The 27,708-nt window shown below is 42.7% G+C and overlaps 1 pseudogene across 1 annotated transcript; it reads right to left on the minus strand.

Annotated features, from left to right (window-relative positions):
* Positions 1 to 2,629: 2,629 nt before the first annotated feature.
* On the minus strand, positions 2,630 to 20,858 carry LOC307103482 (peptidyl-prolyl cis-trans isomerase FKBP3-like; annotated as a pseudogene). Its single transcript has 6 exons — positions 20,735 to 20,858; positions 14,520 to 14,630; positions 10,791 to 10,838; positions 9,283 to 9,348; positions 3,166 to 3,529; positions 2,630 to 2,945 (listed from the first exon to the last, which is right to left on the minus strand). The product of its transcript is annotated as a peptidyl-prolyl cis-trans isomerase FKBP3-like (transcript).
* Between the last annotated feature and the right edge of the window lie 6,850 nt (positions 20,859 to 27,708).

A 27,708-nucleotide genomic window follows, 5' to 3' on the forward strand; every position in this document is an offset into this window, starting at 1 on the left:
CTTGACTCCATTCTTTTTCCTTCAGCCCATATCTGATCCACCAGAAAATCCTACCAGCTTTATATAAAAGTATATATCCAGAACCCAGCCATTTCTCACTATCTCTACTGCAACTACCATGATTTAAGCAACTTTCCTCTCACTTGGATTTAGAGCAATAGCCTCCTCACTGTTCTGCCTGCTGCTATCTTGCCTGTACTTCAGTTTATTCTCAACTACCAAATAGAATGTTCAAAAAAAATTAAATCAGATCATGTTACTCCTCTTCTAATGACTCTCACTTGGAGAAAAAGTCTAAGTTTTTACAAGATACACAATACCCTACATGATCTGGGAGTCCTTCATGTCAGATTGCATCTTCTACTACATTTTTTCTCTCATTCATTTGATAGCAAAATTCTAAGCATACTTTCACTTTGAGGCCTTTACATTATTATTCTTGTTGGGAGTTCTCCTCCCTAGATATCCATACTTCTTACTTCCCCACATCTTTCAGGTGCTCAATCAATTGTCATGTATCAGACAGGATGGACTAGGTTATGCTGCAGTAACAAGCACCATGAAAACCTCAGTAGCTTAAAACAAGTCATAATATATGTCCATTTTGTAGCTAGGCTCTGCTTCATGTTGTCCTCACTCCAGTTTCCATGATAACAGAACAACCACTATTGGAACATTGCTGTGGCAGAAGGAAAGAAAGAGCAGGAAGAATCATATACTAACTGTTAAAGCTTTCACGCCAAAACAACATCCATCACTCTACTCACATTTCATCAGCCAAAATAAGTCACTGAGCTTCTCTAATTCCAATGTAGCAAGGAAATGCAATCCTATGATCATGTGCTCAGAAGGAGAATCAGAAATATTGAGGAACAGTACTATGATATTAATAGTTATCACAGTCATCACCTACAAAAAATCACAAGCCTTCCTGATGCTGTGTTTTCAGTGACTAGAATAATAACTACTATATAGAGCAGGCGTCCTCAAACTATGGCCCGCGGGCCACATGCAGGTGTTTTTGCCGTTTTGTTTTTTTACTTCAAAATAAGATATGTGCAGTGTGCATAGGAATTTGTTCATAGTTTTTTTTTTAAACTATAGTCCGGCCCTCCAACGGTCTGAGGGCCAGTGAACTGGTCCCCTGTTTAAAAAGTTTGAGGACCCCTGATATAGAGGCTTTAGATAAAAAATAAACAGGATTACATTGGATACATTTTTATTGAGTCTTTTAGTTTACAACATGATAAAAAAAAGTATGTTGAATAAATGAATAAATGACAAGAAGGACACAATTAGTGATCCAAGTAAAATACACAATAATGTTCAGTTGCCCAGGCTTGGGATTTGGCTTAAACCAGGGCTTGCATTGTTCATTTATTTAACAAATTTGAGTATAGACCTAACTTATTCAAGGTACTATACATCAAGGAAAACACCCTCATCCTCAAACACACAGATACATGAGAACTTCTTACCGTTCGTGTCCTATGCTATTTTTCCAATGGAGAATATGCAGTTTGACTTTCATGGAAACAAAAGTAATAATCTTCCTTTGTTCAGCTAAGATATGTCTGAAATTAAGGTTTCTTGTCCAGAAATACTAGAAAATCTCATATGTGATCAGCAACACCTCCTAATTTCTTTTTTTTTCTGGTCCTTTTGCATTTCATTGCATGTGCAGGCCCCCCAGTAAGCAAAACTTATGCCAATAATGCAACTCCCAGGATCTTAATTTGAAATTTTCACCAGCTTGAGGTCAGTCTCTTTGCATCATATCTTCTTTAATGAAACAACTAATGCATTTCTCATTTGTAATTAAATAATACCTTAAAAGGCTCTGCCCTCCTCAAAAGATTCATGTGGAATTCATTTTCACATAGGGATAATTACACTCAGCACTGAGGGTGGGCACTGTGGTGAGGGATATGGATATTCATTAGGTCCTTGAAGGAAAATTGTAAAGGAACTTAGTCCAGGAGCTAAAAAAAGATCTTAGTCAGTAGAAAATGAAGTTAAGATGTAAATATTGATTCCAATGCTAGTTTGCTTCCCCACTGAGAGATATTATTGTTGAGTCAATTATTTCTCTCAAAATTTTTTTTACATTGGATACATTTTGAGCCTCTTAGTTTACAACATGGGCTAAAAGGAAAATGAGTCTCCTTAACCAGTATTTTACACAACTGTAGTAAAATATTTTAAACTTCCGGGATTTATAACAGATTGTAATTCTTAAAAATTTGGGGAGAACGCTGGTCAGTTTGGCTCAGTGGTCGGAGCATAGGCCCATGTAACGAAGGGTTGCAGGTTTGATTCCTGGTCAAGGGAACATACCTCGTTTGCAGGTTCAATTCCCGGCCCTGGCCTGGACTCGAGTGGGAGGCAACCAGTCGATGTGTCTCTCTCACCCCTCCCTTCCACTCCCTCTAAAAATCAATGGAAAAAAATATCCTCACTCCTAGGGTGGGGATTAAAAAAAAAGTTTGGGGAGAGAGTAAAAAAGTTCTAACATAACTCCTTGAATTTTCCAGTTGACTCTTCCCTTACAATAGTAACCAGCTGTAATTAGTTACATAAGTTTCTTCAAGGCCATTGCTGATGTCTTTGAATCTGAAGCATTGCTATTTCAATCAATATCCACTAATTCCTCTTCAAAAATGAGTTTTGCATATGGTGGAACTTTGGTATCAGGTTGCCCTGTCTTTCCATTAAGCCCTCTCTGGTTCAATCTCAAGTGGAATCTTTTCTCCTTTACTCAAAGTCAAGAGTGCCTCTTCCCATCCTCTGATCACCTGCCTATTCCACCCATAAAGCTTACAGGCTTGGCATTTTTCTTCTTTGAACTTGTTTGAATATTGGCATCAAAACCAGTTCCATCCCACAATGTTCCTTTAAACCAGCGGTGAACGACACCTCCCTTCTTGGGAAAGTGAGTTTTATCCCTTCCTTTTTTAAAATATATTTTTATTGATTTCAGAGAGGAAGGGAGAGAGAGAGAGAGAGAGAGAGAGAGAGAGAGAGAGAAACATCAGTGATGAGAGAGAATCATTGATTGCTGCCTCCTGCACGCCCCACACTGGGGATCGAGCCAATAGCCCAGGCATGTGCCCTGACTGGGAATCGAACCATGACCTCCTGGTTCACAGGTCAATACTCAATCACTGAGCCACGCTGGCTGGGCTATTTCCTTTTTTAAGAACAGATTTTGTATAATTTGGTGGACCCTCATTCACAGTCTTGGGTTTATCTTTATTAAGCTTCACATTTTTCACCTGCTCAGATGCTTTACTTACACTTTCAGTACCCTTGAGACACTTTTAAAAAGATGGTCATAGGCTGTAACCAAATGGTCCCTGTTAGCTGTCTTGATCACATTTAATGTTTTCTAATAACTTATGTTCTGCAAGAAGCGCATCTGAACCATGGTCCTGCAGAAACTTGATAATGTCCTTCTCCAGTAGCTGCTCCATGTGCAGTGCCCGCGGTTCAGGCCACTGTGGCGGGCCACCGCCCTCTTCCCAGCTGCCTCAGCTGTTTCCCAAGATACTTTTTAGTAAAGACCATATCCGGTTCTGCAAAATATTTGTGGGAGCAAAGTACATTTGCATATGATGTGCATACACTTTACATATGATTACATACCATCTCCAGGAAAATTCAAAATTAAAATGAAATTAGTAATATTTTTCCTTATGATGTTTTCCTTAGCTTCTTTTTGTTTTTTAAAAATAAATCTTTATTATTCTGATTATTACAATTGTTCTTCTTTTTTTCTCCCCATAGCTCCCCTCTACCTGGTTCCCACCCCACCCTCTGCCCTTACCCCCGCCAACTGTCCTCATCCATAGGTGTACGATTTTTGTCCAGTCTCTTCCCGCACCCTCCACACCCCTTTCCCCCCAAGAATTGTCAGTCCACTCCCTTTCTATGCTCCTGATTCTATTATATTCACCAGTTTATTCTGTTCATCAGATTTTTTATTCACTTGATTTTTAGATTCACTTGTTGATAGATATGTATTTGTTGTTCATAATTTTTATCTTTACCTTTTTCTTCTTCTTCCTCTTCTTAAAGAATACCTTTCAGAATTTCATATAATTCTGGTTTGGTGGTGATGAACTCCTTTAGCTTTTTCTTATCTGTGAAGCTCTTTATCTGCCCTTCAATTCTGAATGATAGCTTTGCTGGGTAGAGTAATCTTGGTTGTAGTTTCTTGCTATTCATCACTTTGAATATTTCTTGCCACTCCTGTCTGGCCTGCATAGTTTCTGTTGCGAAATCAGCTGACAATCGTATGGGTGCTCCCTTGTAGGTAACTAACCATTTTTCTCTTGCTGCTTTTAATATTCTCTCTTTGTCTTTTGCTCTAATATTCTCTCTCTTGTCTTTTGCTCTTTTGATTCCTTTTGTTTGGGGTTCTCTGCACTTCCTGGACTTGTAAGTCTATTTATTTCACCAGGCGGGGGAAGTCTTCTGTCATTATTTCTTCAAATAGGTTTTCAATATCTTGCTCTCTCTCTTCTTATGGCACCCCCATAATTCTGATGTTGGTACGCTTGAAGTTGTCCCAGAGGCTCCTTACACTATCTTCATATTTTTGGGTTCTTTTTTCTTTTCCGGTTGGGTGTTTTTTACTTCTTTGTATTTCAAATCTTTGACTTGATTCTTGCGATCCTCTGGTCTGCTGTTGGATCTCTGTATATTATTTTTTATTTTAGTCAGTGTATGCTTAATTTCTAGTTGGTCTTTTTTCATATCCTCGAGGGTCTCACTAAATTTATTGGCCTTTTCTAGAAAATTCTTGAAAAACCTTATAATCATGGTTTTGAACTCTATGTCCAGTAGTTTGCTTTCCTCCAGTTCTTTCATTTGTGATCTGTTTCTTTGTCTCCACATTTTGGCTGCTTCCCTGAGTTGATAGAGTGACTTTGTGTGCTAGGTGTCCTATAGGGCCCAGTTGTTGGAAGCCGCGGGACGTGGGAGGGACACTCGCACCCAGTGGCTCAGCCTCCCCAGTTACCTGAGGTGGACACTCTTGGTGCACCCCTTTGTGGGCTATGTGCACAGTCTTGTTGTAGTTAAGCCTTGATTGTTGTTGGTATCACTGGGAGGAATTGACCTCCAGGTCAATTGGCTGTGAGGATCAGCTGTGTCTATGCTGGGAGAACTTCTGTGCTGGAGACACCCTTATGAGGCAAGATTTGCTTCAGTGGGGCTTTGGTGCTCACTGAGTCTGTCCCCTGAGTGTGTCCCTTATGGATCTGGGGAGTTGTAATCTGGATGGTCCTACTCTGACCCCTGGGTACACTGGCTCTTGGATCTCCAAGGAGGTGCTAATTTAGCCTCTACCTGAGGTCACCAGCAGGAGCTACAGAGAGATCTGCAGATTCCTCTTCTTTGTTTGGGTTTTGGAGGTGCCCGGATGAGGCCCAGCTGTGAAGCAATGCAAGCTGCTGTGGGGCCTTGGGCCTTCTTTTGGATGTTCTGGGTCTCTCTGACTCAGCTGCAGTTTGTTAGGTAAGTTTAGATTTCAAAGGATCAGTCCATTCATATGCAAAAGCCTCTGCGCACAGCTTGGATGGGGCGGAGTCTCAGGATAGAGCAAACAGCAATGGCTTCCCGTCAGCCCTGCCCTAAGAGGCCCCCAGGTCTCAATGTCCCTTGGTAATTGCTGCAAGTACCTCTGAGAGAAAGCCGCCCTCGAGTTCCGCCCACTGCCAGACAGTCCAGTTTCTCCCTGTATGAGTCTGGGTCCCCAGAGTCTCGCCCAGAACTGGAGTTCAGAGCAGTCGGGAGCTTCTGTCTCCCTGAGGATTGAAAAAGCCAGCCGTGTACTGAGTTGCCAGCCCTCTCCGCTCGCGCATCTCCGTACCTCTGCACTTTACTTCTGCAGCTCCTCTGAGTCTCAGTGTGCTTTTCTCTTCCCTTCTACTTGTAGAATTTCCACTTAGCCAGCCTTCCTGTGGTTCTGGATGATGTCTGTTTTGTATTTTAGTTGTAGTTTTGAAGTTGTTGTGTGAGGCAGCAAGTTCAGGTATTTACCTATGCCGCCATCTTGGTTTCTCCTTCCTTAGCTTCAATGCCTCGGTCTTTATGCCTCCCCCCTGCCTATAGTTTAACTTTTTTTTTTATGGTAATATATAGTGTTTTATTGATTCTATAACTAATAGTTGAGAACATTTACAATATTAATGGACTTAATCTAAGAGAAGTTCAACTTACATTTTTTCAAAATATTTTAATACCAGGTATTAATAAGAGAGAATGCAATGTCTTCTGCCTGGTATCCAAGTCACCTGTCCTGTCATCACTGCCATCTCTTTTCCTGTTCTCTACATTATTTCCTGCATCGGTCACACAGAATGAGCAGGCCATTAGCAGTCACTATTAGTTGACTACCCACTAGCCACTTTCTCATTTCTTTCTTCCTAACAGATCCATTATTTTCTTCCTTTTGATATTTGCATACTATATACTTCTGGGGCCCTCTCAAAGCTCCAGAGTGTAGGATTTGATTAGTCTACACCCAACCTGGTAAATCCATCTCCTTGGCAAGGGACTGGTTTAAACACAGGTATGTGATGCAATCTTGGCCAATGAGAAGGAAAGGGAAGCCTGCCAGGTAGGGGATTTAATTGAAAAATTTCTGAGCCTCAAAAGAGGACACAAAAAAAGCACAGAGATTCACCTCTTTTCTACTTCTAGACAGGGCTACAGAAAGAGGAGATGCCTAGAACAGCATCAAGATCATATATCCATGAGAGCAGAGGGCACGCATGAGGTGGCAGAGGGGAAATATGGAAGAAACCTGGACTTTTGAAGAGGTCATTGTGCCCCTGGCTTAAACCATCATCATAACAACTATAATTATAACTTACTAGAGACCGGGTGCCCAGATTTGTGCACTGGTGGGGGTTCCATCGGCCTGGCCTGCAGACATCCCCCAAGAGGTCCCAGATTGCAAGAGGGTGCAGGCCAGGCTGAGGGACCCCACCGGTGCACCATTGGGGCTGGAGAGGGACTGAAGGAGGGCTCCGGGATGCGTCCAGCCCTTCTCACCCAGTCCTGATCAGCCAGACCCCAGCAGCAAGCTAACCTACTGATCAGAGCATGTGCCCCCTTGTGGTCAGTTTATGTCATAGTGACTGGTCAAACGGTCAAACTGTCAGACACTTAGCATATTAGGCTTTTATATATATAGATGTGGCAGGTACTGTTATGAGCATTTTATATGTGTTAACTCATTTAGTCCTCATGACTATCTGGTGAAGTGGAAGTTTTTATCATTTTCATTTTACAATTGAGCAAACTGAAGCAGAGATGTGCCAAGGTCACTTGCCTTATTGTTTCTATTTTCAGATACTTATTACAGAAATTTAAAAGTGTACACTAAAGTAGAGAATAGTGCAATAAATCCCTCTGCACCCATCAATCATCCAGTTTAAACAGTTAGCAACATCTGATCAGTCTTGACTCATTCATGATGCCCCTGTCCACTTTTCTCCCCACATTGCTTTGCAGCAAACCCCAGACCTCATATTATATCATACTGGATTACTTCATGCATGACAAAAACTAATAGCTACTTTTATTTGGGTTTTCTATTACAGCCCAAACTAGTCTCTATGTATTAATAACTTTCTCCTCATAAAAATTTGAAAATGTAGATAAGATGAAGGCAAAAATATAAAATCACCTACAAAATGATCACCTAGCAATAACAACTAATAATCATTTAGTGTGCTTCCTTTCAGTATTTTGTATGTTCGCTTTGAATATGAAATTGTGCTTTTCCCACTTACTATGGCCTGAACATTCTCCATTCTTATGCCAGCCTCCATGATCTTTGAGTGCTGGGCCCCCGCTATCTTTTCTTCTTTTAGGAACTTGACATGTGCTCTCTTTGCACTTGGTACAACACCCCCACCAATGTCATTTAATGATGTGGCAATTGTCTATCCACTTTTCTGACTAGACTAGCACACACTGAGGGCAGGAACTGTTGCTGAGTTAAAAAGGTGATATTTTTTCTAAATCTCTGGTGCCTATCCTATCTAATAAAGAGGGAATATGCAAATTGACCGTAACTCCGCAACAAAAGATGGGGGTGCCCACAGCCAATAAGGAGGGAATATGCAAATTGACGTGACAAGGAGAGAGGTGGAAGGCGGCTCTGGCCAGAGCAAAGGAGGGAAGGCGGCTCCAGCTGGAGCGAAGGTGGTGCTGGCAGCCAGGGGAAGGAAGGCCTATTCTTGCACGAATCTTCGTGCATTGGGCCTCTAGTATTGCTATAGGAAACAATCTGACAGAACTCATCATTGTAGGGATGGTGTTGAACCTGGGGTGGCCTGCATCATGTACTGTCCCCTTTACAGGGATCCAGTAGAGAAACGTCCTCTCATCCCAGCTGCAGTCAAAACCATGCTGCTCCTGAAAAACAGGCGGGTGTTCTTTTTTAAAAACATATATATTTTATTGATTTTTTTACAGAGAGGAATAGAGAATTAGAAACATCGATGAGAGAGAAACATTGATCAGCTGCTTTCTGCACACCTCCTACTGGGGATGTGCCTGCAACTAAGGTATATGCCTTTGACCTGAATTGAACCTGGGACCTTTCAGTCCACAGGCCTATGCTCTATCCACTGAGCCCAACCGGTTAGGGCCAGGTGGGTGTTCTTTAGTCGCTGCCATAAACAGTTGTAATATTAGTGTGTTCATTTTTGCTTTGGCCACTACATAGTTCAGAACTGAAGTTGTAGTTCTAACTTTGGGGAGGATTTACAGTTTTCAAAGCATAAACTCAAACTAGTTTTATTTTTTTCTTCACTTCAAACTATTTATATTTGAAATAATCATATGGTATTACGATAAGGCCATTTCTGACATGTTAATTCATGAGTTTTCTTCTCTTCTTTCTTCCATGAAAGTAGCTTGCAGGTTCTGTGCCTTCTTGCTTCAGGACTGGTAAAACTGTGGTTGACTTCCATTTCTGGATTTGCTTAGAAACATCTGAAGTCTTTAAGGAGGATGAGCTGTGTCTGCAAGGAGAGGAAGGGCTTCTGAGGGAAACGGGGAAAGAGGAGGAGTTCCCCAAGAATGTCAAAGAAGTCCCCAAGTCTCTTTGGGTCTATGGGTTTAGAGAGCAGAGGGAAGTAGAACTCACAAGTGGCAAGAGTCCAGGTGAGAAGAGTGTCCACCTACCCAGTAGGAGCAGGCTTGGATTAAAATTAAGTTTGATATATAGAAAACAAAGAAACATAATAGTTCTTGTTTTACCTGAATTTGCAGACTGGGATTCGTATTCATGACAGTACTTAGTGAATTTGTGAAAGCCACCAAATCCTTTTTGTAAAGAGACAGTGTACAAACAAGCAGAGAAGAAAACCATTATTATATGGGAAGGATGTGAGCTTTGGAGGCAGACCTATCATTACTCTACTTCAGGCCCTTCATTTTCCCCTTGGGTTTCTCCGATTGCTTCCCAGCTGTCCTAGCAGGACCCACTCTTGCTCCCCTCACTGCATCCTTCACCCAGCTGTCAGAATTGCCTTTTGCAAATGGGTCCCTCCCCTGCTTAAAGTTCTCTGTTAAATCCCTTTTTTCTCTCAGAATAAAGTTTAAGTCTACAAGGGCCTTCGTCATTTGCTTCTGTAAGCCTCATCTGCTAAAAGCATCCCTCATTCCTACCCAAACTTGACTCTCAAGCAATAGTGTCCCACTTGCTATTCTGCAAATGCGCCATCTCCCTCTTCTCATCTGGTTCTTGCGGCTTATAAAGTCTTTCCATGGACCAGCTCCTACTGTCTCAGACCGCTCCCAGGTGACAGTGTCATCCAGGCAGCCTTCTCCAACCCTGCTCTCTCCATGTGGGCTAGGGGTGGTGTCTCTGCTGTGTGTCCCCAGAGCATCCTAAGGTTACACCTGTGTCCCTCATCGCAGTGATTTGAACTGCACGTGTCACAGCAAGAGAGAACAGGGAAACTTGTTCATAATGGGGGTTCCAGTGTCTATAGATGTGTCTGATGGATGGTGACATGGGAGCAGGAAGACATTGCAGGGAGGGTCATGGGCATCTAGAGGAAATGAGGAAGAAGTCTGGCACTGTGGTCCACACTTGGCACAGGGCTCAAGGGCAAAATGGTTTGAAACACAACGTGAGGATGTACACAAAAATGCCGAAGGCAGAGACGGCAAAATCTGCCCCAATATCCGGTCTCTGTTTTCCTTTCAGTAATATAAGCCCCTCAGGGTTTCAGGTGGTCATATGGCCAAAGATTATGTTTTCCCAGACTTCCTTTCAGCTGGGTATGGTCATGTGACTAAGTTCAGGCCAATAGGATGGAGTGGAAGTGATGTATGGATACTTCCAAGTTATCAGTAAAGAAAGTAGCCGCTTCCGCTGACTTCCTCTTCCCCCTTCCTGGCGGCTGAAACGCAGAGAGGAACGAGGAAACCCAGATGCCCAAATGATCCCGTGCAGCAGAGCTTCCCACCAGACCAGAGAGCTCACCCAGTTCAGTTCTGATACGTGAGAATGGAACAAACTTCTGCCATGCTTGGTTAAGGTGAGCATATACGTCTATTCTCCAAGTATTCATTTCATCCAGAAAAATCCATGGCATTTACCAATGGGAATGGGAGCTCAGGGTGGGGTGGGGATTATAAGCAATCCTGCCAAAGGGCATCCCCCACAGCAGGCGCTGTGTAGGGTGAGGCCCCTGCAGGGTCCACTGAGGACGCACCGTGAGCCCTGGACATCAGCTGGGGCTAGTTTTGTTGCTTACCTGGGCCTGGAGACTCCGCGTTTAGACTTCCGGGAACAAGGGCACTGACTGACAAGGAAGAAAAGAACAAGCAGCACCACTTGCATAAAGGCATCTTGCTTCCCCCTCCCCCACCCTTCTTTAAGTTCCCAAAACACTGGGGGAGCAAAGGGGAGGAGAAAGAAAAGTGAAAGAGAGAAGCACCCTCCCTCCACAGTGGACAACTCGCCTCCTGAGCTAGGAGGAGGATAATGAAGTTGGATATGAGTTGGAAGCGTTAAGCTGCATCAGTTGTATTACGTTGCATTTTTAATATCTAAACATGAGCATAAAGTTTCACCTCAATTGCCAATTAGTGAAGGGAAAGTGAGATTCAACAGCGCTGTTCTAGGGGCAGTCCCTGCAGGAAATCATAGTTTTCATGTTTGAGCTCTACTGAGTTTAGAGCACTCGGTAAAGTGGTGAGGAACTGAAAAAGAAATAGCTAAAATTATAACTCTGGTCCTCCAGCTCCCTAATTTGATGGTGGTCCTCTTCCTTGTGAAATAGACAGAATATGGAAAGGGGAAGGGAGAGGGCGAGAGGGCAGAGAGCGTGAACACCAGCGATGTAGACCTAGGAAGCCGGTGGCCTCAGAGGACGGGCAGGTCACAGGACCATGCTGGGGGCTGTGGGCAGAGCACTGCAGGTTATTAGAGGGCGATCACCTCTCTACTGCTCCTGAGGTTTCCTCCCTTGTCGAATGAGCTCAGTGAGAGGAACACGGCCTCTTTCTGCCCCTTTATTCAGGCAATACGTTGTAGGCGGCGGGAGCCAGGTGTCTGGCCGGTGGGGTCAGACCAAACCTGGGTTCAGCAACCTCGGTACTCGGGTTCTGGCTAGGAAAGAATTCAGAGCAAGACCCAAACTGTAAGAGAACATTTATTTGGCAAATCACAGAGGTAGGAGTAATTTCTAGATGAAATAGGCTTAGGAAACACGTTATGGAGGTAAAGGAAGGGACCTTGGAACTTAGAATCCAGAAGCTAATGGTAACATGCCTAAGAGGAAGGGGGAAGGTGGGGGAGGGGAGGAAAAGGGAAAGGGAGGGATGTGCTCCCAGGAGGGAGAGTGCACTGGGTCCCCGTCCTGTCCTAAGGGTTGTAAGGGTGGAGGTTTTAGGGGAGATCTCAGGAGATCTCAATAGAATATTCAGCAGTTTTCCAGGTGTGTCCTTTCAGGGTTGTGGTCTCACTGATTGATTGGCAGCTTCAGGGCAGGGGGTCATTACTCAATGCATCTGGTCCTGGCATCAGCCTGGCTGGTTTTGTTGCTTCTCTGGGCCTGGAGCTGAAATACAAGTGAGACCTAAATTGTATCTCTAGGGAGGAAGGGTCAGGGGGTTCAAACCTCATGACCAGGGATATGCTAGGGGAGGGAAAGTCACAGTGGGGTGAGGTGCCACAATTGACTGTCCATTGCTAGGCACCTGGGGCTTTCCATCCTGATGACCTTCTGTACCTGGGCCATCGTCCTGCTCTATTCAGGTGTCTGACTGCTTACAATACCTCCCCACACAGTTGGAAACCTTAACTGACTGGTAATTTGGGGAAGATTAAATGGCACAGTCAGCTGAACTCTTCCCTGCTCTCCTGAGAGGAAGCTGCCCTGAGGACCAGACATCTCTTCTACCTTTTCAGGCCCCAGATGCTAACTGACGCCCCCCCCCCCCACTCCCTTAAACCCGCACTTCATTGGTCCCCGGGACTGGGTGGCAAAAGAAAGGACTGACATCATTGATTCCCTCTCCTATGCCCAATCCTACCCAGAGGTCATCAATGTGGTTGAGCAGAAAAACAGCACACTCTAGACAACAGAAACAACCGCCAGAAGACAGGGAAGGGAGAGATGATTAGAACGCAGCTCAAATTATGTGTGAGACGTTCCAACCCCGACTTGGAACTCCCAGAGAGATACAATAAGAAAAAAAAAAAGGGGTCTGAGTAAGCCACATGGCAGGTGAGGGCAGATAATGGAGCAGATTTATGGGCAAACTCTTAAAGTGACTTAGCCCGGGTTTTATCAGCCATGACAACGAAGGGAAGATTTGGGCTGCAATAATCAACTAATACTTAAAGACTTCCTGATAGGTGGTCTCCTCCAGGTGTTTTATAGAACTTAGAGGAAAAGCTATGTAACACCTAATACGTTTCAGTCTAATACAATTGACGAAATGGTAACCTTTTTTTTTTTTTTGCCATGGAAGAGAAAAAATCCCCCACATTTCCCTTAGAGGTTTCCACTCAAATTCTTTTCAGTTTTACCCTCTTTGTTTTATTTATTTATTTACCGTATTTATTTATTTATTTATTTATGAGAGTGGAAAGAGGGAGGGAGAAAGAGAGAAACATCATCAATGTGAGAGAGACACATCTATTGCTTGCCTCCTGGAGGCACTCCAACGAGGATGTCTGGGACCAGGAATCGAACCCATGGTCCTTCAGTATGAGGGTTGGCACTCTAACCACTGAGCAAACAAGCCAGGCCCCCCTTGTTTTACTGATTTTGCATTTTGGTGGGGAAGGTGTGAGCTTAGATTAGTTTGAAGGAAACAACTAATGCAATCCAACTGAACCACTCCAATTCCACTGAAGGACTGACTATTCTGGAGGATGCAGGCTTTTTGAAGAGTTCATTTCAAATCTATTTTTTTAAAGTGGAGGTATAGATATGCTTCACCGTTCCTGCTTGTTTGTTTTCATGTAAGAGAAAATTCTGAGTTCAGCACAATTCTTGTTCTAAATAAGTGTTTTATAATGATATTCATACAAGTTCTCATTACAACGCAGCTAACAAGAGCCAGATTGGTTGTGGTTGAGTTATAGTTGCCATTTTGTGGGCTACATCTTTGTAAATCAGCCCTTAATTGGGGTCATTGGGGGGCTTTGCAACAGGGACGCCCTGTTCACCCTGTGGTTCTTCATAAGTCACTGTGTGTGCCAAAGTGCACCAAGCACCAAGAGGCCAGATCACGTATTTGCTTAGGGAAACCAGCAGGCTTCCAAAGTATGCTATGCTGTACATGGCTCAAGAAGTAGAGTCAAGATAGGTTAACATCCGGGAAAGAGACTTGGCTTTGGAGTCAGGAGGCACAGCTCTGCCACTGACTTGCTATAACTTTAGGCAAATTCATGAACCTGTCTGAGTCTCAGGTTTCTTGTGTGTTTTTGTGTGTGTGTGTGTGTGTGTGTGTTTTTTTGTTTTGTTGTTGTTGTTGTTGTTAATCCTCACCCAAGGATACTTTTTCATTGGTTTTTAGAGAGAGTGGAAGGAAGAGGGAGAGACAGAGAGAAACACTGATGTGAGAGAGAGACATCGATTGGTTGTCTCCTGCATGCACACAGACCAGGGCTGGGGAACCTGCAACCAAGGTATGTGCCCTTGACCAGACTTGAACCTGGGCAGTTCGCATACCTACTGAGCCAAACCAGCTAGGGTTCAGGTTTCTTGTCTGTTAAATAGGATAAGCATACTTCGACCACAGGGTTAATGCTACCATTAATGAAATTACATACAGACAGGCCTAATGCACATGAGACATTCAAAAAGAGTAGCAAAATAACTTTTATATCAGAGGTAAATAATAGAAAATCCAGAGTGATTTGTTAAATAAGACAAGAGGAAATGAGCACTACAGAAAAATACATATTTTTGAAAATTTGATGTTAGCTAAATAAGGACATCAGGAAGGAAGGAATTAATCAACTATACATCCCAACTTGTGCCAAGTGCTGAAGAGATTCACAAAGACCAAACAGACATGGCCTCGCCCTTTGAGGCTCACTCGATCCTGCTCTAGAGGAGTGCTAGATACATGTAAACCTGAAACAGGAAGTTAACAACACAGGCCAACCAGCAACAAATCATTGCCTGCCGCATAGTTCATACTCTGCAAATTAGAGTAGAGCCTAATTTTAATCAAATAATAGTATGTGTAGATTCAAAACTTTCAGAATGCAGTAAGAACCTGGGTGGACCCTCTCCCAAAAAAACAAAGTAACTGGTGAAAGTTATAAAAGACAATCATTCAAAGTTTTTGACAATTGTCTTAAGGGCATAGAGCAAATGGAGAGAGATTCATTCAAGAAAATCTACCACACCTTGCTAGGAACAGTGAGATTCTGTGCCATTTGTGCCAGAACCTGCTCTATTACCCATCTTCACAGCTTCACATAGAAGCTCTACTCCAGACATGCGCGGCCAAGCAGACAGGGGCTCCTTCTCCTTCCAGTCCTCAGTTCTGAGCTATGGCGTCACCTGGGGAGGAGCAGGCTGCCATTTCTTTTCCCCATCCCCATGTTGCAGAAGCTCTATGCTACACAGGCATGGCCCAATGGATGGAGCTTTCCTTCCTCACTCAGGTCTATCTTAGGAAGGATGCTCCATCAGGTGCAGAGGCTGAGAACACTAGAGCCCCCTTGTCCCATCTAACTTGCTTGTAGGGTGGAGGTTCCATGCCAGAAGAGGCAAGCTAAGATAAGGAATGCCACCTCCCCCAGCCTGTTCCCCCAGTGCTCACTCATAGAGCGGGGCTGCCACTCTGGTAAAAGCAGATCTCTGCCCACCCCCGCCCCCCACCTCTGGTGCAGCGGCACAGAGATTCTGCCCTGGGCCAAGGCAGGCCATGAAGACTGAAGAGCTCTGTAGCTCTGCCTGAGGGACTGATGCCATTTGGAGTGTGGAGAACTCCATAGCTCAAGTCATTGCTGAAAATAATGGAGAGCTTGGTGCAGAGCAATTCAGAGAAGGCTGGTAACTCCATTTTGCAAGAAAAATGGCAGAGCAGAGAGAAACCAGAGAGAGGGAGATAGCTAACAGGCCTCCAGGGATCACAATTCTGAAGTCGTGAAGGATGCACACATGTGCAAAGTTGTGCCTCCTCAGGGACAATCAGAGCCGTGTTAGGGGCCAACTTGAAAGGGTCACTCGTGCTTACACAGTGCTATTAACCCTTTGCACTCGCTTGCTTTTTTCTCGATTCCTTTATTCTACTCGGGATTTAATTTTTTAAATACCCCAGATTTTACAAAGCGCGGCAGTAGAATAAAAAACTGGAGTTTCTTTTTATACAAACTTATTTATTTGGATTTTTTTATATTTCAAATTATTGATACATTCAAAGAGTATAAAAAGAACTGCTACTGATGCTAACCATGTCGAGTCACACTCGACATCCGAGTGCAAAAGGTTAACACAGGGCAGAAGCTGCACTAGCACAAGGGGCTTAAACACAGCATCTGACCAAACAGTGACTCTGACCTAAGGTGACTCATAGGAAGCCAGGTTTAAAAATAAAATCACACTCATCCCTGGCCATCTGGAAGCCTGTGTGCATGCCCACGCTGCTCCCTCTTAGGAGCGATGAGAGAGGGGACCTCTACACTACAGTGCCTTCCAAATGTGGGGCAAAAGTGTCACCTCCCTGAATTGTGAGAGAAACCACGAAGCCACACACACAGCCCTTGTGAGAGGGCAACTAGTGTCTTGGTCTTCTCTTCCAGTGCCTTGTACCCTGTTAACACTCTGGCCAACTCCTTTAGATTGAAGTTTTATTGGGATTTTGGCCCCGGACCCTGTTCTTGGGGTCTCACTGGGCTCACACTCTGTGTGAGCCAGTCCCATTACCACATGGTCTCAGACAGTGAGGATAAGCCCAGGTGTTACTTCCTAGCGACGGTGTCAGATCTGGCATGGGGCCTGCACAGGAAGGAGGAATCCTTTCCCCCTCCAAATAGTGCTTTCCTTTGTGACGAGGGAGAGGAACCTTATCTTTGAGGTCCCTAGACTGCAATGTTCTCAACCATCTCAGTTTGAAGTTTGCAACCAACCAGAAATGAATGGTGGGAATGGAAACAAGCCAGGAGAGAGGCCAACGTGAAATGGGACCAAAATGCCCAAACCTACTTTGGAATGTCTCTGAGCGGTCAATGCCAAGACACGAGGACCAGGACACAGAGGAGACGGGCGGGACAGTGCTCTCTGAACTTGCAAGGCTTTGCCCAGTCAGGCATGGTGGTAAGCTCAGGGAGGAACACCTGGGCTCCCTGTGGGAAGAGGTTGTGCCCCAGGAGAGATGGACAGGGCTGAGGATTGACAGGTAGAAAGAAACAGGGCTGGGGTGCTACTACTTAGGCCGAAAAACAATTCTAATATGTAGAGCATTTTTATTTCTCAGCCAATAGAAGACTAGAAGCAAAGAGAGAGAAAGGAAGAAAGAGATAAAAAGAAAGAGAGAGAGACATGGAGGACTATTAGAGATAGACGCACTGAGCCCTAGCCAGTTTGGCTCAGTGGAGATACATGCGCTGAAACGGGCACAAATGACATCTTAGATATAGACTTCTGTGAAGAAGTTAACAGAAAAACGAGTTCATTCATTCAAGAAGTATTTTTTAATTTGTTGGGGGGGAAATTGGTTGATACAATTGTATAGGTTTCAAGTGTACAGTTCTATAATACATCATCTGTATATTGCCTTGTGTATTTACCACTCAAAGTCAGATCTTCCTCCATCGCCATATATTTGACCCCCTTTACTACTTCCCTCCAACCCCCTTTTTCCTCAGGTAGCAACCACACTGTTGTCTGTGTCTATGAGTTTCAGTTTTATATCCCACATATGAGTGAAATCAGATGGTTCTTGACTTTTTTTCATCTGACTTATTTCGCTTAGCAGGATTTTCTCAAGATTCATTGATGTTGTCCCAAATGACAGTATTTCATCTTTTCTTATGGCTGAGTAGTATTACATTGAATAGATGTAGCACATCTTTATCCAATTATCTACCAAAGGACACTTTAGTTGTTTCTGTCTTGACCACTGTAAATAATGCTGCAGTGAACATAGGGGTACATATATCTTTGCAAATAAATGTTTTTAAGTTTTTTGGGTAGATACCCAGAAGAGGGGTCATTGGGTCATATGGAACTCTATTCTTAATTTTTTGCAGGAACTCCATACTGAATGTAAAGTGGCTATCCCAGTTAACATTCCTACCAGCAGTGAATGAGGGTCCCTTTTTCTCCACAACCTCTCCAACACTTGTTATTACTTGTCTTGCTAATAATAACCATTTTAACTGGTGTAAGGTGGTATCTCATTGTGGATTTGATTTGCATTTCCCCAATAACTAGTGCAGTTGAGCATTTTTACATATATCTGTTGGCCATTTCAACAAATATTTTTGAACACCTACTGTGTGCCACCTCTATTCTCGGTACCTAGGGTAGATCAGTGAACATATCAGGTAAAGATCTCTGTCCTCATAAAGCTTACATTCTAGCAAGTTTCCAGTTGTTACAGAACATCCATGGGTGCATTTAGAACATTGGCATATGCCTTACAGATTTTGATAGTTACTTTGGACTTTATTACACCACAGCTCATTCAGCACAGTAATAATGATGATGATAATAAATAGCTCTGCTGTGCATACCATCTGCCAGCCACTGTTCACCTGCTTTCTGTTCATTAGATTCTTTAACCCTCACTGAAAACCCAATGTCATTTTTTCCCCCTTGAACCGGTCACTGTGGCCAACTAGCATGGTGTGCTCTGATTGATCATGCCTGCTGTCTGTGACCGACCACCTTCCTTCCCCCTCCCTCGCCTGCTCACCTCCTTTGGGCTAGGACAAATGTCGTGGGTCCCATCAGAGACACGTGGATTAGGCAGGATAACTGGAATGGGGTGAAGGTTGGCTCACCAAAGAAAGTGATCCTGGGCAGACAAGCATATCCCTACCAAGTTACCTAATAGGCCATTTTAGAAAGGCAATGGTTTCATTCAAAGTCCAAAATGAAGGAAAGATGCAGGACAAAGCAGAGTAGGACTCTTACTAACCCCATTTTATAAATGACAAAGCCAAGGCACACCTAGTAAACAGTGGAGATTGGATGTTGATCTGACTCCAGAGCCCATGCCTTCATCACTGCATTATTCCGATAAAGTCATGAAGGCAATGTTAGTCACCATAGTTTCTGGTTTCTAAGAAATCCATTCTTTCCATTTGAACATCTCTGTAATTGGGATGTGTCATATAGTAGATACAAGATTATCTAGTATCCATTTAATTGGCAGCATTTTTTTTTCTTCCTACTGGCACACAAAATAATACCACATCTTGCAAAAAAGTCCTAGAGTTGATGCTGTATTCTTTCAACGGATATTGATGATGTTCCTACTCTGTGCCCAGCAGCTGTGCTAGGCTCACTGTGCTGTGTGGTCTACAGTGACACAATCATTAATAATTTACAAGGCCACGTGAAGTGTGCAGTGTAGGAGTCGTGCACAGAAGGAAGAGGCACTGTAAGACAGGGGCACTAGTCAGAAGGAGGGGTCAGGGATGCCTTCCCAGAGAGGTAGAATATAGGTGGTAGGGGAAGGAGAGGAGTTTGGTGGGGACAAAAGTGGCTCCGTCTCGATGGAGGATAGACTATGAGGCAGAGAGTGGTTCAAGATGAGGCTTGAGGTGTTCAGCACTGTGAGGTGTAATGATGCCTGATTCAGCGGGACGGTGAATGTCATGTTATCTACACTGCTGGCGGTAAGGAAGGATTCACTTGAGGGACTGGGAGAAGTCCATGTTCAGATTGCATTTTGGAAAGTTCCCTTGAGGAGCTGGATGCCTGATGTCGTAAACTGGAAGCTGGCTCAGGGGTGGTGACAGTCACAGGGAGGAGCAAGGTTGAGGCCTTGAACTTCAGGAGTCAGTGTCAGGGTGCAGAAGAGGAGGTAGGCTCTAAAACACATTGAGAGACAAAGTGGGAAAGGTCTGCTGATTGGATTTGGGGATGAGGGAGAGAGAGAGAAGATCCAGGGATCATTTCCAGGTTCTGGGCTTGGACAACTGGCCAGGTGGGCAGAGAAGAAAGGAAAGGTACGGTTTAAGGAGGAGAAGAATGTGTGTGACTCTGTACATGTTCAGTGAGAGGGTTCTGCCAGATATGGTGGCGGCATTTGTGACTAAGTGGAGTGTTCAGGCTTGAAGACAGAATTAGCAGTCCCCAGTTAGGGACCTTGGGAGGCAGTTACAACTGTGAGCTCCTCAAGGGCAGGGACTCTGTTTCCCACCTCTTGTTAGTGGCTAACATGGGAACTGGTGCATAACCAATGCTCAATAAACGTTTGCCTGCGGAAAAGTGTAATAATTATAATAATCTATGTGTGTCTGTGAAAATGTGTATGTAGTGTGTATCTGTATACTGCTGTATATGTGAGTAGTTGCTATGCTTTTTATATGCCGGGCACTGTTCTCCGATCTTTACAGGTATTAAACTCTCATTTGCTCCTTACAATAATACACAAGGTATACTATTGCTGCCCCATTTTAAAGATTAGGAAATCAAGGCACAGAGAGACTAATTCACTTGCCTGAATTTCCAGAGCTAGAAAGTGGTAGAACTATAATTTAAAGCTGAGTAGTCTGGCACCAGGGAATTTTCTCTCGATGCTTTTGGTACAGTTTCTCTGGTTTATTTGTTTGTTTAAATAAGAGTTTTTTTCTTCTTTTAGCAATTGGCAAAGAACAAAGGTTCAGCATAGGAAAGGTTAAGTTCCAGTTGTCTGGAAATTTTATCTTTTTACTTGGCAAAAGCACATTCATATAACAAGACCCAGCCTAAACATCACATCATTGTGAAACTTGCCCCATGTCTTCTATTTTCCAAAGTGAAGCTTGCCTTCTGCTGCGTTCCCCTAGTATCCTTAGGATGCTGCTTTTGAAAATATTCACCACTTCATGTTGAATCTTCCTTGGTTTTCAACTTGAGTCCTTCCAGAGGACAGACTCTTTGTATTATGCCTTTCTACATCCTCATCTAGCTAACATGCATGGCATAAAGTTAAGGGTATAATGGATGTTTGCTAATTGAGTGAGTGAGTGAATGAATGAATGAATGAATGAAGAAAAATTTATTTTACTAACATTTGACAAATAAGACATCGCTGTAGACAACGCACTTCCGGTTCAATCCGAGTTGCAAGGACAACCACATAAGGCCCATCATCCCACTGTGTACAGACATGCAGATGTGTTGGCCACAGGTCATTCGGTCGTAGCCCCCTCCTTGTAGCAGGGCTTAGCATCCCAGTGCCTCCACATCACACCGGCTTCCAGGGAGAAATCCAGAAAGGCACTCTCCCGTGATGCTTTCAGAGGAGCATTCCATGCATGACCTCCCCCATCCCCCTCCCCCTCCCCCCCCCCCCCCACACACACTGGAGCACACCATGGAGGCCAGGCTCGGGCTTCCTGTGCCTATGCCAACATTGGAAGTACCCTGGGAGTTCCTTTAATATTTAATATCTCAATTTCTTCTGTTTGATGTCATGGGATCTGGGTATGCTCAGGACATCCTCTTCAACCCCTGTTTTCTAAAAACCTATTTATATCAGTCCTTGCTATGTATTTATTTGGGAATAAAATCAACATTTGGACTCATCACAGCATATGGTTAGTGTTTTCTGTAAGGGGTGGGGTATCCATTTCTCCATCATGTGGCAAAAGTGCAGCAGCTGTACTATCTCATTACAGGACTTCACTTTATTCAATAAAAAAAACCCCAGTATTGCTCTGCTTAACAAAATTATCCTCATCCCCCCACCCACCCTCCAAAACCTGATCTGTGATTTCAATGCCCCTTGCCGTAATAGCTCTGGATGGTTTGCATGTGATATTAGTTAGGTCCAGAATCTGCTTTCAATTCAGTTGCTTCAGATTGTATTTTCACTGCGAGCCATTAGTCACCAAATGTTGACAAGCGTTTGTAAGGATGCCATCTCCCCCTTTGTTTATATGCAAGTGCAGCAACCAAAATGATTTATTTATGTTTTAATTAAAATTTGTGGATAGACCAGTGATTTTTAGCAATGACTTTTCTAATTTGTGGGCTCCAAAAAAGAAAAAAAAATCAATAACCTGATGCCATTTATGTTTTTATAGTTACCCCAGGCATTTGTAATGCAGGCCTGCCGCTCACCTGCAGTCTTACTCGGAGGAGCGTGATCCTCGCCACATAAATCTTCCCCAGAGGCCGAGAGGGTCTATATTTCAGAGCCACTTCCCTTCTGTGTCAGCTGTAAGTGAGATGTTACATGCTTTCCATTCTCATGGTTTTCATGGCAAGGCACAGGCTAAAATTAATATTGAAAGTAAATTGATGGACTGTAAGGTTTATAATACCTGACCCAATCCGTAACGACTGCCTTAGAATTTTAATAATTTAAGCTCATTGATTTTGGTTCCTGCATGTCGCTCTCCACATTGCAAATGTACCCCATAGGTTCTTTGGAAAGAACAGACCCCAAATGCCAGGCTTTTATGGGAACTTAATATATTCGACATTGCAGGTGCATAAATCTCCATGAAATTGCACCACGTTAACGTATTTACTGGTGCACACAATTTACTAACTACTTTGTAAAAGTCTAAATAAAGATAGATAAGACAGGTAGATATGGAAAAATAATGAGTAAATGTTCCGATGTATATTAACAAGATGAGTTCATTACCTTCGCAAGGCTATCAGACTAACTGGAAGAGAATTAATTAATTTTCAGGGTGTCTGGGATGGTTTTAATTGCTGTTTTTCAAAGTCTGGGAAAAATGAACTGTTTTTGCATTTTCTGCCAAACTCAAATTATCCTCTCCCAAATAGTCAGGGTTGGGGAGGGTGTGGGGGGAGTGATGACAAAGAGGGTGGGAAGAGAAATACTTGGTCTCACACACCATTTTGGCCCTCTCCGATAAAGGCACAGATTACAAGGAGAAGCTCGTTGTAGTTCAGAAAGCCCTCTTAAGAAGGCTCCCATTTGAGTTTCTTCCGCTTCCCTTCTTTCAGAGTACATGTTTTCCAAGTCCCTGCAAACACTCAGACTCACATGTTTGATTTTCTTCTTTCCCTCATTCCTCCCCCTTTTCTTAGTTTTTGCAGTTCAGCTCTGGGAACATTCAAGGCAAGTTTCGTCGCAGCATGTTGGAAACAGCCGGCCCGTCTACCAAGAAGACCCTGTCCTTGCTTACCTTTGGAGAACAAAACTTGTGTTCTTTCCTAGGCACTGATTTTACATATATATATATATATATATATATATATATATATATATATATATATATTATTGATTTCAGAGAGGGAGAGAGAGATAGAAACATCAATGAAGAGAATCATTGATCGACTGCCTCCTGCATGCCCCACATGGGATCAAGCCTACAACCCGAGCATGTGGCCTGACCGGGAATTGAACCGTGACCTCCTGCTTCATAGGTTGATGCTCAACCACTGAGTCACTGCAGCCGGGCTAGGCACTGATTTTTTTTAGTTCATGGAGATAATAGTTCATTTCTTGGGAACTATGTAACTCAAATATGTAATTTTAAGCTACAGAACCATTTCTAGAGGTGAAATCTTACACAGAAGTTCATTTTATTAATCAGATAAGTATAAAATTGCTGCTCTGGATGAAATAGTGGTTTTAAATAGATGATGGAGAGGGGTTTGTTTGGCCTCCCACTTTCTAATCTGACCTGGTCCATGGGCATCTCTATAGAACTGGGGCTACTTAGAGCAGAGGTGGGAAAATCACTAAACTAACACTACTTCAGTATCAGTCACAGTATCAATATCTGTTAATGTAAGTAGCAAGAAATTTTTAAAGAAGCCAACCAAATCAACCTTGATATGGCCTCTCTCCTTCATCAGCAGGTCTCCTCTACTCTCTGGGCCACCTCTCCTGCCTCCATAATGCAGATATATTGAAATTTCTGGAGCACAAATCGTTCTTTCTTAGCCCTCTGAACATATTCTTTACTAGTACTCTTTGCTCAGAACACACTATAGCCCTTACCCATCTCATCATCAACTGGCTTGCTTCTACTAACCCCTTAACTTAGAGTTCTCATCCTATGTGAAGCCTCAGTCTGTGTGAGGACACTAGGCTGAGTATCCTAGGGTATATTCACCTATAATACCAACTCTTTTCACAGCACACAACACTCTGAGTTTATAGTCTTATCTAGCTTCTCTCTTGTTCAGGAACATAAATGTAAAATTCACAAGTTGGGTTTATTCCAGAAAAAAATGTTGATAAACTCATCTATGATAAAAATGAACAAAAATACTTAACAAATTAGAAATAAGAGCATCCTTAGTCATAAAAGTTTTCTTTTTTAAAAAAACTAAAACAATCTAAAGGAGATATATATGTACTAGTATTCACCAGACCTTGCTCCTTCAGATTACCACTTGTTCCGATTGATGGCACATGCACTTTCTGAGCAGCAATTCAAAATGTACGAAGAAGTGGAAAATTGGGTCTCTGAATGGTTTGCCTCAAAACAAGAAAAGTTCTGTTGGGACGGTATCCACAAATTACCTGAAAGATGGGGGAATTGTGTAGCTAGCGATGGACATTACTTTGAATAAAGCACTTGTGATGTTTCTCTTGAAATTAATATGTTTTCTTTGGATTACAAAATCCGCATTATTAACCGGGTAACAGTTAATCCATATTATTAACCACTCTGATTCTACATTTATTTATTTCTCCCTTTTTTTTGGTCAAATTTTGCTTTGCATGTATCAAAAATATGTTATTAGGAACAAAAAAATGAGTTTTTATGTCTTCCTGGCAAATGACCCATTTATTATTAGGAAATATCACTCATCTCCAGTAATACTTTTTGCCTTAAAATCTATTTTGTCTGATGGCGATATATCTATATTCTGTTTGTTTTTATTAGGTTTGCATTGCATTTCTTTTTTCACACTTTTATATGCTTACACTGCTATATGCTTAAATTTACATTCTATCTCTCATAAGCAGCATACAGTATTTTCTTTGTTTTACCTAGTCTTTGTCTTTTTAAAAAATATATTTTATTAATTTTTACAGAGAGAAAGGGAGAGGGATAGAGAGATAGAAACATCGATGAGAGAGAAACATCAATCAGCTGCCTCCTGCACACCTCCTACTGGGGATGTGCCCGCAACCAAGGTACATGCCCTTGACTGGAATGGAACCTGGGACCCTTCAGTCTGCAGGCCGACGTTCTATCCACTGAGCCAAACCGGTTAGGGCCCTAGTCTTGGTCTTTTAATTGGAATTTTGTTTGATTTATCCAGTCTTTGTATTTTAATTCAAATATTTAGTCCATTTAAATTTAATGCAATTGCTAATTTATTTGGGTTGAAATCTACTATTGTGCTATTTATTTTTTATTTGTTTCACTTTTTCTACATTGCTTTTTCTTTCCATTCTTTTTTCTTTTTGAGTTAAAATTTTATTGTTTTATTTTTCTCTCTATGATTTTGTTACATACACGTTCTTTTATTATTCCTTTAATGTTTATCCTAAATATTACAATATGCATACCTGATTTTAAAAATCTGATATAAGTATAATTAAATGATTTAATATATTACATATTACTACATAAACTATAACATAATCTAATACAAAGTATGCAAGAAGCTTAGAACATCTTAACCTTATTTAATACCCTTACAAACTTTTGTGCTTTGTCATCACATATTTTCATTTCAATGTGTTTTATACCCCATAAGACAGTATTGTTATTAGTTATACAGTCAACATTAATTTAATTTTCCCTAAAATTTATCTTTTCTTGTTGCTCTCTCCTTTCTGCATCTCTTTGCTTCTGTGTGGGATCATTTTTCTTCTGTCTGAAGAACATTATTAGCATTTTCTTTAGTGTGCATCTGCTGCCTAAAAATGTCTTTATTTTGCCTCTGTTTTTGAAATATATTTTGATTCTAGGCTGCCAATTAGAGTTTCTATTCTATTATATTTTATTTAAAAAAGCTGAATGTGACTTGTTACACTGATTTCATAAGCCACTCCAGTGAAGTGGCCTGATGCCTGCCACAAACCCTTGCAAACCTGTAGATTGAAAACCACTGCTACAGAATTGCCCCCTGATCATCCCACAATTCCAAGCCACCCCAGAAAGTAAAGTGGTTCCCATAGTGAAGACTCTTCCAACAGCTTGCCAAAACACTAACCACTCCTACAGAGGAGGTCTTTGGAATAGCTGGTTATTCACTCCTCAGCTTCCCTGACTCCACAGGTTGGGTCTGAGACACCTTTGAAGAGTTACAAGAAAGTTTCTGTACAATAAAGGAACCAGAAATCAGATTCCTCATGCTGCCACTCCAAGCACAGGATTGAAAAAAATACGTACTTAGGAAATAACTTGGAATCAGACTGAGGCACCTGTAAATTTCTAGAATTCACTCATATTTGAAGCATTTGTTGAATGCCTGCTCTGTGCCAGGCTTTTGAAATAACAAGGTATTAATCTCAATAATTGATGAGACCCCTTTCAAAGCTCATGATGTGACCCAAATAGGACTTCCTCTTCCCTAGCACTATTGAGTGACCATCACCAACTGTGCCTCCATCCTCTCCTGTTCTTTCATTGTCCACCAATAATCCAAGCCACGTTCTGCATGACCCCATATATTTTCGTTACTTTAATACTTTCTGTCAGCTCATAGTCAAGGCTTGGAGTACTGGGAGCTACTCCTCTATTCATTCAACCAATATTAATTGCATGTCTATCAATTTTCAGGTACCGTTCTAGGTTTTGAGATATAGGTCCTACCATAATTGAACCTTATGCAGTAAGAATGGCAAATAAACAAGCAAACAAATCTCTAATCTTATGTCACATAGTGGGAAGGCTATAAGTAAAGGTAACAGGAAAGAGAAACTGGCTACGATGGTGATATTTAGAGAGTGTGGTCAGCAAAGTTTTCTCTGAGGTGAGATCTGAGCAAAGATCTCAATGAAATGAGAAAATGAGTCATGAAAAGAACTGATGACAAGCACTTCCAGACAGAGGAACAGCCAGTACGAACATCTCACCATTGGAGCTTGCCTGGCTCATTCGGAGACCAGAGGCCAGTGCGGCTGAAGCACAGTGAGCAGGAGGTGCCTGTTGGGAAAATAGGTCAGGCAGGTGGTCAGGATCCTGAGCATAGTACCAGGTGTCGGTCCCATGTCTTTAAGGTGTTTTGAATAAATAGATTATTAATTTAATGAATGTGAATATATGTTTATATTTCTATTGGTATAACTAACATAAAGTTTTATTTCTTCAGAGTTTCTTAATCATTAGCTTAAAAAGTCTTAACATAGGCACATTTAATCCAAACTATAGCCCCAGAAAAACCATGGATGTTAACTTTTAGACCCATCTGTGAACTGAGACTATGTCACTCCGTCCTGCCTGGATGCTACGAGGAGTAAATGACATAATACGTAAAGCAAAAGTATTCAGTACAGTGCCTTGCACTCGGATGGCACTCAGATTGTCGTTTAGAGCACAAGATAGGGAAGGGGTGGGAGGTGAGGCTGCTGAGGGAGACCAGGGTTAGCTCACACAGGGTGCGGGCTCGCATGCTAACTAGATTCAATGTTAACCTGATGAGGAGGCCCCTTTGAAGGGTTTTGAGAAGGGTGCTAGGAATGGGACTAGTCAGGAGAGGGTGGATTTGGAAGGGCAGAGGCGGCAGTGAAGCGGGTTATGGGAGCATCCCAGCAAGAAGGCCACTGCAGTATTCGAGGTCAGAAATGGCGAGAGCCTGACCTCCCTCGCTGGTGGAGAGTAGGAGTGGAGGTGGAGGGAAATGGATTGAAGGGATGCTCCCAGTTCCCAAAGCTGTGCACGCATTGGTTCCAGTGAGGGAGCTCCGCCGCTGTCTGGACTACCCTTCTGCACCCGCCATCTCCTCATCCTCATCTTGCGCATCTTCAGCTTAAAGGAAGCCCACTTTTGCCCTCGAGCTGGCTTTCAACACCCTTCCCCATGCTCCCTCAGAGCTCCCCAACTGTCCTGGAAAGATGCCTTTCTTGTGTCTCTCCCCATTTCCCTTCCCG

Source organism: Cnephaeus nilssonii, assembly GCF_951640355.1.
Source record: "Cnephaeus nilssonii genome assembly, chromosome: 7".
In the NCBI taxonomy this organism is placed as follows: Eukaryota; Metazoa; Chordata; class Mammalia; order Chiroptera; family Vespertilionidae; genus Cnephaeus; species Cnephaeus nilssonii.